Source organism: Danio rerio, chromosome 17 (assembly GCF_052040795.2).
Source record: "Danio rerio strain M-AB ecotype USA chromosome 17, GRCz13ab, whole genome shotgun sequence".
NCBI classification, from domain to species: Eukaryota; Metazoa; Chordata; class Actinopteri; order Cypriniformes; family Danionidae; genus Danio; species Danio rerio.
Genome location: NC_141037.1, coordinates 33,767,587 through 33,781,827, shown reverse-complemented (window position 1 = coordinate 33,781,827; position 14,241 = coordinate 33,767,587). Strand labels below are relative to the sequence as shown.

At 45.6% G+C, this 14,241-nt stretch overlaps 1 long non-coding RNA gene across 4 annotated transcripts in view; it reads right to left on the bottom strand.

Annotated features, from left to right (window-relative positions):
* Window positions 1-7,761: 7,761 nt before the first annotated feature.
* LOC147833118 (uncharacterized) overlaps window positions 7,762-14,241 on the bottom strand; it is a 25,501-nt gene continuing 19,021 nt past the window's right edge. Inside the window, exons 4-5 of one of the 4 annotated variants that reach the window (XR_015513555.1) lie at window positions 13,991-14,155; window positions 7,762-9,890 (exon numbers count right to left, since the gene is read on the bottom strand). This is a non-coding gene — a long non-coding RNA (uncharacterized LOC147833118). The remainder of the gene's footprint in view (window positions 9,891-13,990; window positions 14,156-14,241) is intronic. The other 3 variants (XR_015513554.1, XR_015513557.1, XR_015513556.1) reach the window with 3 other exon arrangements.

Sequence of the window (14,241 nt, the reverse complement as noted above, 5' to 3'; positions counted from 1 at the left end):
ATTTTAACAGTACTGAACTGCATCACTTTTTGAAATTACCTATTCAAGAATAAGAACATACTGTCCAGATTTAATCTTAATAGTAATTGCATACTGAATTTGAATAAAAGCCATTTCAGATGACAATGCTGCTCTCCCCCTCCTAATGACTATTGTTGATGACCTTTATGAACAAAATCACTGTTATTTTAATAGTAGAACAAGCTGTACTTCATGAATCTTTGCAATGTGTTTTGCTGTTCCCCTTCGGTTGGGGAACTTCAGTGCCATGAATGGGAGGATTCGGATCAGAAGCCGCTTATCTGGAGAGTATTGAACGGGCCAATGAATGAAATTAATTGGCAGCGTAAGCTTGCGCAGGTGTGCGACATCTGCAATCATCTCAGCATATAAGCACACCTGAAGCCAGCAGACGCCATCCTTTTCGCTTCAGATCCTTTCTGAGTGAGTCGATGAGGGTTCCTCTTGCTGATCAGCACTTCAGAGCGAACGAGTGTGTCTCCCGGTCCAGAGTGGGTCTTCGCGGTGGCAGACGGTCGAGCTGGGTTACTCCCTTGCCTGCGGTTCTTTGGGTCCGGTCCTCCAGAGCGGTGCGTATAGTTGCAACTTTCCTAAAAGAGCAACACAGTCGTGCAGCACGTCCTTTTCAGGATGGCGCTCCGACTGTGCGTTTCTGGATGCGGGGGTTTCCTGTCTCCGGATGATGGACACGATCACTGCATTGCATGTTTGGGGGTCCAGCATGTTAATGCGGTGCTCGCGGGCGGTTCATGTCGTCATTGCGATGCCATGACCGTTGCACAGCTAAGATCGCGGCTAACTTTCGCAAGAGAGCGAGCCACCCCAGTTGCCTCCTGTTCTAAAAAAGCAGCGGGCGCTCGGGCAGATCTGAGGGTTTCAGCGGGAGCTAATCCGCCGCCCACGGGCTCGCGGACCTCTCGCTCCTCACGGCGCTCCATCCAAGCTTCGGGTGGTGAGAGTGATCCGTCTAACCAGATGGTAGCTCTCACACTCGCTGACACCGGAGATCAGATGTCCTCCGCGGCATCGGAGGGTGGGCTTTCACTGTCCGACGAAGATCCGGACCCGCTCGCCCCCTCCGGGCAGGTGAGCGCTGTCAAATCGGATCCTGAAGCGGACATGTTAGCCGTGCTTTCCCGGGCTCCTTCGGCCGTGGGGTTGGAGATGGTTTATCCCCCAGCTCCGCGGCCGGGCCGACTAGATGGGTGCTACGTAGAGGACCAGAAGGCGAAGCCTTCGAAGCCTCTCGTCCCCTTCTTCCCGGAAGTGCACAGTAGGCTCACGCAGTCCTGGAGGGCACCTTTCTCTGCCCGTGCTGCGAGTGCCTCCGCCCTCACCGCCCTTGACGGCGGAGCTGCCAGGGGGTATGAGGCGATCCCGTCAGTGGAGCGCGCTATCGCGGTCAATCTTTGTCCGCGCGGCGCCTCTACGTGGCGGGGTTTGCCCCGCCTCCCGTCCAAAGCCTGTAGGTTGTCTGCCTCCCTCGGAGCCAGAGCTTATAAGGCTGCGGGCCAGGCTGCTTCTGCTTTGCACGCGATGGCCACCTACCAGCGCTACCAAGCGCAGGCGCTGGCCGAGCTGCATGAGGGCGGGTCCAACCCAAGCTTATTACATGAGCTGCGCACCGCGACCGACTATGCTCTTCGGACTACTAAGTCCGCCGCGTGTGCGCTGGGGAGGACGATGTCCACACTTGTGGTTCAGGAACGCCACCTCTGGCTAAACCTGGCCGATATGCGCGACGTTGACAAAGTTCGCTTTCTTGACTCGCCCATATCCCAGGCTGGCCTGTTCGGCGACACCGTCGGTGAATTCACCCAGGAATTCAAGGCGGTGAAAGAGCAGTCGGATGCGATGGGCAATGTCATCTATCGGCGTGGCCGTAAGCCCGCTCCGCCCGCCGAGCCATCCACCTCCGCTGTTCCTCGCCGAGGGCGCCCGCCAACGAGTGCTGCCCCGCCCCCGCCTGCGCCTCCGGCCAAGCGGGCGCGGCGTTCACCTCGAAAGCAGGCAGCCCCTCCTGCCCAGGGCGCCGTTAAGTCCGGTAAACGGACCGCGAAGCGTCCCTGAGACAGGCCATCCGGAGAAGAGGAAACTTGCTCTTTCCCCGCTGGAGGGCGGGGCCCCGATAACAACGGTACTTTTCAGTGCCACCAAAACATCAGTAAAAGAGCACTTTTTCCCTTCCCCGGATGTGACTGCACGAGTTCTGCCAGTCTGGGACGCGCTGCCTTCCGGCTCGCAGACTCTACGTGCTTCGCCAGTGGCTCACGAGCGCTGGGGGGACGGTCTCCCTTCCCTCAGCCCTCCAGCCCCCTCTCCGGAGTCAGGGTGCGGAGCCAGAGCGAATCGCTCTCCTCCAGCTTTTCCGCGGGACCCTCGTGCTTCCCGGATCAGCACACCCACTCCGCGCTGCCCCACCGCTGGTACGTCAGCGATTGTAGCGATGACTCCATTAGCGAGGGCTCTGCCTGCCTGGTTAGCGCGGGCCAGCCCCTCGCGGTGGCTCATACGAACAATCAGACTCGGTTACGCGATTCAGTTCGCGAAACGGCCCCCCAAGTTTACGGGCGTGTATTTCTCCAGGGTCAACCCCCTGTCCGCCCCTGTCTTGCGAGAGGAGATTGCTGCCCTCCTGGCGAAGGGTGCAATCGAGCCGGTTCCTCCAGCCGAGATGGAGAGTGGGTTTTACAGCCCATACTTCATCGTACCCAAAAAGAGCGGTGGGTCACGGCCAATCCTAGATCTGCGCGTTTTGAACCGCTGTCTGCACAAGCTGCCGTTCAGAATGCTCACGCAGAGGCGCATTCTCCAATGCGTTCGTCCTCGGGATTGGTTTGCAGCCATAGACCTGAAGGACGCGTATTTCCATGTCTCCATTCTTCCACGCCACCGCCAATTTCTGCGGTTTGCGTTCGAGGGTCGAGCGTGGCAGTACAAGGTCCTCCCCTTCGGGCTCTCTCTGTCTCCGCGGGTCTTCACCAAACTCGCGGAGGGTGCCCTAGCGCCCCTTCGGCTCGCGGGCATTCGCATACTCAGTTATCTCGACGACTGGCTGATTTTAGCCCACTCGCGGGAGCAATTGATTATGCACAGGGACGAGGTGCTTCGGCATCTCCGCCTACTGGGGCTTCAGGTCAACCGAGAAAAGAGCAAACTCGCCCCCGTGCAGAGGATTTCTTTTCTCGGGATGGAGCTGGACTCGATCACCATGGTAGCGCACCTCTCCGAGGAACGCGCTCGCCTGTTGCTGAACTGTCTGAGGGAGCTCGACAGCAAACTAGTGGTCCCACTGAAGTTCTTTCAGAGGCTCCTGGGGCATATGGCATCCGCAGCCGCCGTCACGCCGCTCGGGTTGCTCCATATGAGACCACTTCAGCACTGGCTTCACGATCGGGTCCCCAGACGCGCATGGCACGCGGGCACACACCGGGTCTCGGTTACTGCGCTGTGTCGCCGCGCCCTCAGCCCTTGGAACGACCCCTCGTTCCTACAGGCCGGTGTGCCTCTAGGACAGGCGTCCAGCCACGTTGTTGTTTCAACAGACGCTTCCAACACGGGTTGGGGGGCCGTGTGTCGCGGGCATGCGGCTGCGGGCCTCTGGAAGGGTGCCCAGCTGCATTGGCATATCAATCGCCTAGAGCTGTTGGCAGTGTTCCTCGCTCTCCACCGCTTTTTACCGGTGCTGGAGCGGCAACACGTGCTGGTCAGGACGGACAGTACGGCGGCGGCGGCGTATATCAACCGCATGGGGGGTATGCGCTCTCGCCGCATGTCTCAGCTCGCCCGCCGTCTGCTCCTCTGGAGTCACCCGCGGCTGAAATCGCTGCGCGCCATTCACGTCCCAGGCACGCTCAATCGTGCAGCCGATGCGCTCTCACGACAGCTGTTACGCCCTGGAGAATGGAGACTCCACCCCGAGTCTGTTCAGCTGATATGGGCGCGATTCGGGGAGGCCCAGATCGATCTGTTTGCTTCCCCCGAGAACGCTCACTGCCAGTTGTTTTTTTCCCTGACCGAGGGCTCTCTCGGCACGGATGCACTGGCCCACAGCTGGCCTCGGGGCATGCGCAAGTATGCGTTTCCCCCAGTGAGCCTGCTCGCGCAGTTTCTGTGCAAGGTCAGGGAGGACGAGGAACAGGTTCTGCTAGTTGCGCCCCTTTGGCCCAACCGGACCTGGATATCAGAGCTCTCACTCCTCGCGACGGCCCTCCCCTGGCGGATCCCTTTGAGAGAGGACCTACTCTCTCAGGGACAGGGCACCATCTGGCACCCTCGCCCCGATCTTTGGAACCTCCACGTGTGGTCCCTAGACGCGAGGAAGACTTAGGTAACCTACCGACTGCGGTGGTTAATACCATCACTCAGGCTAGAGCCCCCTCCACGAGGCGCGCCTACGCCCTGAAGTGGAGTCTATTCACTGAATGGTGCGTCTCTCGCAGAGAAGACCCCCGAAATTGCCAGATTAGTGTTGTGCTCTCTTTCCTTCAAGAGAAGTTGGACAGCAGGCTGTCGCCCTCCACTCTCAAGGTTTACGTGGCCGCCATCTCCGCTTATCATAGCGCGGTAGCTGGCGGCACCGTGGGAAAGCATAACCTGGTCATCCAGTTCCTTAGGGGTGCTAGGCGAATTAATCCATCTCGCCCCCCTCTCATGCCCTCTTGGGATCTCGCCCTCGTTCTCACGAGTCTGCGATCCGATCCCTTTGAGCCACTCGAATCAGTATCTCTAAGATTTCTGTCCCTGAAGACAGCTCTGCTGGTTGCGTTGGCCTCCATCAAGAGGGTCGGGGACCTGGAGGCATTTTCGGTCAGTGACTCGTGCCTGGAATTCGGGCCGGATTACTCTCACGTTATCCTGAGACCCCGCCCCGGTTATGTGCCCAAGGTTCCTACCACCCCCTTTAGAGATCAGGTAGTGAACCTGCAAGCGCTGCCCCCGGAGGAGGCAGACCCAGCCCTTTCTTTACTTTGTCCAGTTCGCGCTCTGCGCATTATGTGGACCGTACTCAGAATTTTAGATCATCTGAGCAGCTCTTTGTCTGTTATGGCGGTCGGCAGCAGGGAAGTGCCGTATCGAAACAAAGATTATCCCACTGGATTGTGGATGCCATTTCACTCGCTTATTCGAGTCGAGGTCAGCCGTGTCCCCCGGGAGTACGTGCACACTCCACTCGGAGCGTTGCATCCTCTTGGGCGCGTGCACGCGGCGCCTCTCTAACAGACATCTGTAGAGCTGCGGGCTGGGCGACACCCAACACATTTGCAAGGTTTTACAATCTGCGAGTGGAGCCGGTTTCCTCAAGGGTATTAGGTAACCCTTTGGTGATTGAGGAGACAACTCGGTAGGGTGTTGAAACACGCTTGCTGCGCCATTCTCCCTAACACGGAGGTACGTGCGCCTTTTTTATCTGTCAGTAAAGTTCCCCGTCAGGTGAGCCCTGCAGATTCCTCCGTGGCCCCCAGCACTGACTCAGCGGAGGAGTCACTTGCTGGCCCACTACGTTGTAGGTCTGCCCGCTGGTCAGCCCGCGTTTTGGGTATAGGTGCCTGCTATGCGTGATCCCCACTAGGCGATCCCATATGCTTATTCCGCCACGGTTAAGTCCCCCCCCTGGGCGGACCCGTGTCTTCCCTCTCCGCTAACCACTCTTTGCTATGCGTACTCCCCCTTTTTAGGGCTAGTCCATAGGTAAATTCTGCCATCTATCCCCCCCTTGGGTAACGGATGGCCTCCGCAGCGTCCTCCCTATCGGGATTGCACGCTTCCCAACGTACTGTCGTATTTCCTAGAATTATCTAGATGCTCACGACTTCCCAAAAAATATATCTAAATCCGTAAAACTTCTGTTGAAGTAGGATAAATTAGGGCCAGGGACACGTTGGAGGACCGCGCCCCCCATGATGTGGGTGCGTCACGCTTGCTTGACTATCTCCTCATCGGGGGTGTTGGTAAGGTGCAGTCATTATGGCGCTTTCCATATTCTCCCATTCATGGCACTGAAGTTCCCCAACCGAAGGGGAACGTTCGAGGTTACAGAAGTAACCCTTCGTTCCCCGAGGAGGGGAACGGAAGTGCCATATTCCGTCGCCATAATGACTGTCCCTTAGCTGTTTGAAAGTCTCTTCAGCTTAAAAGGATGGCGTCTGCTGGCTTCAGGTGTGCTTATATGCTGAGATGATTGCAGATGTCGCACACCTGCGCAAGCTTACGCTGCCAATTAATTTCATTCATTGGCCCGTTCAATACTCTCCAGATAAGCGGCTTCTGATCCGAATCCTCCCATTCATGGCACTTCCGTTCCCCTCCTCGGGGAACGAAGGGTTACTTCTGTAACCTCGAACGTTATCTGTGGTGCTAAATATCATTAACTGTGCTTAAACATCCTTGTGATAATGTCAATCATTTTTCACTGGAGAAAATAGTTCATTTTGATTATAAGGTACGGAAAAACCTACAGTACAGAGTATACAATATGACAAAAGTCTTATCGCCTATTCAAGTTTTAGAAACAACAAATAATAACTTGACTTCTAGTTGATCATTTAGTATCAGAAGTGGCTTATATGAAAGGCAAAGGCCTCTAAATTACGCTTATTTTACTAAAATTAAATATGATCATGCCTTGATTTTTAATTATTTAATTAGGAAAGTAAGGTCTGACTTTGCTTAGACAAAAGCCTTGTCACTTAACAGAAATAATGTACAGTACAAAATATAAAGTGATAGGGCAGTGGAAGAAGAATTAATATTGTGTATGACTCCCGAGTTTGGAGGACTGCATACAAACATCTCTGCAATGACTCAAATAACTTATTAAGGCATCTGGAATGGCAAAGAAAGCATTTTTGCAGTTCATCAAGACTCTTTGGATTCATCTTCAATGCCTCCTCCTTCACCTTACCCCAAACAAGCTCATTAATGTTCATGTTTGGTGACTGGGCTGGCCAATCCTGGAGTAACTTGACCTTTTTTGCTAACATGAACTTTGATGTGGAGGCTGAAGTATGAGAAGGAGCGCTATCCTGCTGAAGAATTTGCCCTTTCCTGTGGTTTGTAATGTAATGGGCAGCACAAATGTCTTGATACCTCAGGCTGTTGATGTTGCCATCCACTCTGCAGATCTCTCGCACGGCCCCCACACTGAATGCAACCCCAAATCATGATTTATCCAGCCTGATCTCACGAGAAAACGTAACTATTTTACGTTTTGGCAGTTTAGTGGCTAATTCGTACGAATTCGTACGAGTTCAGTCGTAGGAAAATGTACAATTTTAAAAAGGAGTCGTGGCACCTAACCCCACCCCTAAACCCAACCGTCATTGGGGGATACGCAAATCGTACAAAAATGTACGAATTAGATCGTACGAATTTGTATAAATTAGCCACTAAATGAAAAAGTTACGAATTGCCGTGAGATTGTGTTGGATTTATCCTTCACCAAACTTGACTGATTTCTGTGAGTATCTTGGGTCCATGCGGGTTCCAGTTGGTCTTCTGCAGTATTTGTCATGATTAGGATGCAGTTCAACAGAAGATTAATCAGAAAAATCTACCTTCTGCTACTTTTCCAAATGATCAACTAAGTCAAGTTATTATTTGTTGTTCTTACAGCTGGGATCGAAGACAAGACTTTTGTTAGGTAGTGTAGATGCATACAGATAAAAGGCAATGACTGGTGATGTTTCACAATTTTGAACACGCATTGAAAAATAAACTATGGAGGAGGACTCATTTGTTTGTGCGAGTGACAGTTTTATAACATAAAAAGTGCTCAGATTGCACAACTTCTTTAAAAACAATGATGGATGGCAGATCATTCAGGCAAAATCTGACATACAGTAAAGATGAAAAATCTATTCATATTTCACAGATTTGATGCTTTTGAGGAGATAACATGATATGAATGTTGTGACAATGTTATGAAAAATGTAACGTTATGAAATGTAACATGGTACTCAATGAACCCTCAACGAACCGCCAACTTATCCAGCATATGTTTTATGCAGTGAATGCCCTTCCAGCTGCAATCCCTCTCTGGAAAAGCCATGCACACTCATTCACAACAGACAATTTAGCCCCAATTTACCTGTACAGCTTGTCTTTTGTCTTTGTGGGAACACCCGGAGGTAACCCACATGATTGCGGGGAGAACATGCAAACTTCACACAAACGCCAACTGACCCAGCCGAGGCTCGAACCAGCGACATCCTTGCTGTGAAGCAACAGCACTACCTACTGCGCCACCGCATCGCCCTATAGTGTCTATCTGACCACAATTTTACATAGAAAGCAGGATTCAATCTGCGATTAGGTACTTCCTAAGTCTGCTATTCCATTATAATATATTTGCAAATATTGGAACTATAGTGTTTAGAGCAACAGGTCTCAACCTGTGATTAAAAGTACAGATCATCCCTTATATAAGATAAGGAGTTAAATAGATCATGAAGATCAGCAAAATTCACAAGTTAACATGCAGTATACACTCAAAGAACTGACATTTACTGTTTTTACAAGTTACTCATTTGTATTGAACTAAAACAACACAATTCTTGAGTTTGTTTGGCATAACTTAATTGTTTATTGTTCAATCCACTTACATTCATAAATAAGAATAAGTTAATAACTGAATTCCTTCAAGTTGTCTTAATACAAAATGATTGTGTGGAACCCAGCATTTTTTACAGTGAGGTCTATATATTTTATTTATTCATTTTCTTTTCGGCTTAGTCCCTTTATTAATCTAGGGTTGCCACAGCGGAATGAACCATCAAATTATATTTTACGCAGCGGATGCCCTTCCTGCTGCAACCCATCTCTGGGAAACATCCATACACACTCATTCACACTCATGTAAGGCGACAGCACTACTGCGCCACCGCGTCACCCCATCTTTCATCCATGTACAAATTATTATTTAACTTAATCTTTTGCCTTGTTTAGTTGTTTTTTTACACTAAATTTTGCAGATACTGATAGCTTGGTCTATGCTTGTTGATGGCCAATTAAAGAAGAGTTTGTTTTAATTATGAATGCTGGATATTTATAATACAAAACACACACAAAGTAAAATTAAATAAATGTAAAACATGGATTTTCCTTTCTTTTTATTATTAATTACACAACTAAACCTCATATTTGTACAGGGAAAACCGCTGAATTAAACAAAAATAGCAAAGCACTTCTTAGATGTCATGTTCATAATCTACTGTATTTTTAATCTCAACCATTCCACACTCAAAAAAAATGAAGTTTGCTGTTTGTTCAAACTACTTATTAAAAATAAGCTAAAACAACACAATTCTTGAGTTTTTTTTTGGGCAACTTACTTGTTTTATGTTCAATTAACTTAAATGAGTAATAACTAATGAGCTGAGTATGCCTTTATATTGATTGTGTGGAACCCAGCATGTTTTTACAGTGTAATAAGCAGAAATTATCACTCCACTATCTAGATAACAACAGTTTTAACCAATGTGCTTTGAACAATGTATGTGTGACAGTCCAGGAAACCACCATTAATTGCTAGTTTCACCAGCAATTCAACATACTTTGATAGTTAAACAGTCTAGAGTCTTATTAGTGGCTTTATACTGTACTATAAAACATGCTCATTCAATCACACAGCATGGACACACACATACATCCATACATCATGTGGATTCACCCCATGCAGGTCCAGTACAAGGTGTTTTATATTTAGAACAATGCATCAGAAAGCCAAGCTCTGCTCTCAGGAGGGAGCTGCAAAGGTCTTGCTCGTCTTCAGTTCTTCGCCTCAGGCAAGGAGAGCGCGGGGATATGAATCTTGTGAACAGGCACTTCCCTCAGTCACCATGTCTTTGAAGAATCTGATCCAGAAGTTTCTGTGGAGAAACAGGAGAGGAAACTTTTAGCAGAACTGCAACCATCCGAGCAGCCTCGTCTACAGAGCACACTCAGGTCAAGTGCTGGAGAAATGAGGGGGAAGTGACTGTGTAATCTACTGATTACCCAGAATTCTCCCCGCCTGTCCCCCTGGGTGGCGAATGTCTCCCGGGAGCAATGATAACCTGCTATCTGTGCTCCAACCACACATCATGCTATCATGCCGGCTTCCTGCTTGGAGGTATTCATTTTATTTTCTGCCTGGCTGTCTTGTCCTTGGCTATCTTTTTTATGCCGAGTTCAGTCAGTTGCTGCAGAATAACCTGCACATTTCGTGTAGATTAGAAATAGTTGAATATGTTTTTTATGAAAAACAAACTTTTGTTATAAAATGGTGACATTTTATGTCCCTAAGAAATAGTTTGTCTGGTATATTCAAGCACATTCATTCTGTTTAAATGAAGTATATGAAGAACTGGTTTTATGTAAGTCAAAGTATTTTATTAGATCAATGAACTAACTTCTTGGTATTAATTTACAATATACCAAGAACATTTTAGTATACAAAAATCAAGTAGAAACAAGTACAGAAATATTTTTGAATGCAGAAAATGAGATGTTAAGCAGATGAGTTATGGGTTATTTTTCCATACAGTGACGATGTGATTGAAAAAACTGATTAGCAACTACTTTTGGGTTTTATTAAATAAAAGTTGTTGTCAGTTGAAATTAACATATAACTTGAATATTCTAAAGCGTTTAAAGCATTCATTTTCACAAGTGTTGTAGTTTATGTCCCTTTTACTTTGAATTCATTTGAGCGTAATAAAATGTTTTAAATTAGCCAATATTAAATGTTTTTGAAATATATAATAAAAAAGTAAAACTACTACAAAATAACAACTTAGATTAAAGAAACTCAATAAACCCATTTATAATTGCCGAGACTGAATTTATTTGATTATTATTATTAGCATTATTTGTCATGATCAAAAATAAACTGGACCCATGTGTTAGTGCATTCTTTCATTTTCCTTTGGCTTAGTCCCTTTCTTCATTAGGGGGTTGCCTCAGTGGAATTAACTGCCAGCTTATCCAGCATATGTTTTACACAGCAGATGCCTTTCCAGCTGCAACCCAGTACTTGGAAACACCCATACACACTTATTCAACATGGTTAAATTAGTTTATTCAGTTCACCTCTACCTCATGTTTTTGGACTGTGGGTGAAGCTGGAGCACCCAGAGGAAACCCATGCCAACACAGGGAGAACATGCAAACTCCACACAGAAATGGCCAACTGTCCCAGCTGAGACTCGAACCAGTGACCTTCTTGCTGTGAGGCGACAGTGCTAACCACTTAAGCCACCATGTTGTCCAGTATGAGGGCAAAAAAGACAAAAACAATCAACCTCCTCCTTCCCTGCAGAGACAGGTCGTCAACATGACGTCATATTGACGTTGTACCCCAATGTAACCCAACGTCGTGGGGAGGTTGGATTTTGTTTGGAAATGAAAATCGGGTTGACATCCGAACCCAACGTCAAGCGACCTCAATGTCCAATGTCCAACCTAAAATCCACCTAAAATCAACCAAATTTCAACGTCTACTCATGTTACACCTTGACGTTGTGTGGACGTTACCACTATGACATTGATCAGACGTTGGATTTTGGTGACTTTCCAACACAACCTAAAATCAACCAAATATCAACGTAATTTGATGTAATTATTGGACATCAAAATAACATCCTTAGACGCTGGCTAGACATTGAGTTTTGGTCACCTGAAGTCATAAATCTAAATTAATATTGATGTCTTATGATGTTGTGTGCCTGCTGGATCAGAGTCTAGTGATGCAGCTGGACAAAAGTGGTGCAGACAATAGTCCAAAAGATCAGGAAGTACGCAGAGAAAACAGAATCCAGATAAACAAGCCCATCTAAAGATGAACTGAATGCAGGTAGTCCAGACGGCAGCAGACAGACAAGGACATGAACAACAATGAACTGATAACAAACCACTGCAACACCGTCTAGATAAGCAGCGGAACAAGCTACAGCTGTGTGCGCTGATGAGCAAGTCAGCTGATCGTAAGCATACTGACAGTTCCAATGAAAACACAGAGACACGCACTAAAAACTGTAATATTGTGGAATTGTGTTAATCATTTGTGTAAATCTGAATCTGAATCAGCAGCCATTACCATTGATTATTATTTATTGTTATATACAATCCTTTAGAAATAATTACAGTATTCTTTTTATCATCAATGTTAAAATCAGGGCTGCTTTGAGTAAACCCTCATTTCTTTTCATCATTCTTTGATGAACAGAAAGTTCACAAGTTCATTATTCCTCCGAAATAGAAATAGTTTGTACTATTTACAGTCACTTGATTAACCTAATACAGTCTTTTTGAAGTATTAAACAATCAAATAAGAAGGCTTAAATAACACATATTGCTGCACTGTAAAACCCAACAGTCAACTTTAATAAATGAAATGAGTGCAGTTGACTCAAAAATTACTGAAGGATAATTCTCCTCATTTGAAAAGTTTTGAACTCAGTGTTTAAGGTAATGAGTTAATTAAATACCTCATTACTTCTACTGAAATGGAGTAAGTTCACAGTACTCATATAGATTAGTTCTTTTTACTCAAACAGTTTGTAGCAATCGGTTTCCTTAAACGGTTTGAGTTGTCTTAACTTATTTAATTTTACAGCACTCAGTTTTCTTCATTTATTGCGTTTTACTGTGTTCAAATAGCTTTTATACTCAAATGGTTCACAGTACTTTGGATTATTTTTTGAACTCGAATGGTTTGTGCAATCGGTTTCCTCAAATGGTTTGAGTTACCTTAACTTTTTGGAATTTACAGTGTGTTGAATTAGTATTTACACTTATGGTAAAATAATTTTTAAAAATATATATTTTTAATCTAATTGAAGAGAAGAAATATATATATATATATATATATATATATATATATATATATATATATATATATATATATATATATATATATAGATCAATGTTCTTGTGACAGGTAAGTTTATGACATAAAATTATGAACTCCAAATCAATATCCATGTGAGTTCTATGTGATCACCTGCTTCAGAATGACTGATCAGGAATTCATCATTGTCCAGGCTTGTGGCCAGAGGGGTTTGAAAGGTTCCGAAGACCTACCCCTCACTGTCAAAGTTCCAGAATTTTGCCCATACATGAGTATTATTTTGACTGCTATGCCATCATTAATTGTTAAAATAACACATCAAAAAGGATTTAAGACCAAGTGGAATCCTCTGTTGTGTGTCGCTTCAGCTTCACTTTAGCAAATCGGTTTTGGCCAATGCTAACAAATATTTTTCATGAGTCCAACATTCAGCTACAAGTAAACATATCTGATGTAAGTTACGTCATCTTTTGCTACTGTATTATTTTTATATAGAAAAAAAACATTTTACAAGTAACTTCATTCTAAATCTTGGACCTTACTCTTGAAAAAAAAAATAAAAATAAAAAAGCAGTAAAAAGGTGTGAAGGTGTGAATAAATTCGAATACTATTTTGATGATTTTTATTATCCATGAATTTTCAAATGTAAATTTTAACAAGAAATGCTAGAAAATTGTAAAGCTCTACATTATTATTATTATTATTGTTTCAAATATGTTTTCTTAAAATTGCCAAATTCTGAGGACAATTGACTGTTCATGCTGGGCAGTTTGTTATTTGCCTAATAAATGGAAATAGGCTACAGTTTTTAATTTAAACTTTAACAGAGGCCTGTTTTTTTTCCCCCTAATGATATACTGTATGATGTAATACTTTTGTATTTTAGTAATTTATTTCACATTTCTTTATTCTAAATCTTCAGGAAATATTTTTAGTACATCATAAACTATGATGCCCAATCCGACAAGCCAATTCAGCTAAAAATAGAGCTTAAAATGCCACTAAAATGCAGTATTTAAATCTCAGAATTAAATAAAACATGAGGTCAATAACTGCAAAAAGGTCCATTATCGGAGGAAAAAACACCCGTTTCACCAAGCTGGCTGTGGGGCTGCTGTCACGCAATTCAAGGTACATGCCTAAACAACAGAGGGGCTTCGTGGGAGACACTTCATGACAAAGTATCAGCCTCACAGGACCCTACATCCATGACAAAGTATCAGCCTCACAGGACCCGACATCCATTAAATAACACATCCCGACAACAGGTCTGTCCTCAGCAAAAGCTCTCGTTCAGCATCAGTCTGTCAGCAAAGACATCAGAATACAAATGAAAGCTGCCCTGTAGAATTCAACACTTGAAACATCAAAAACAGGGAAATTATTGTTG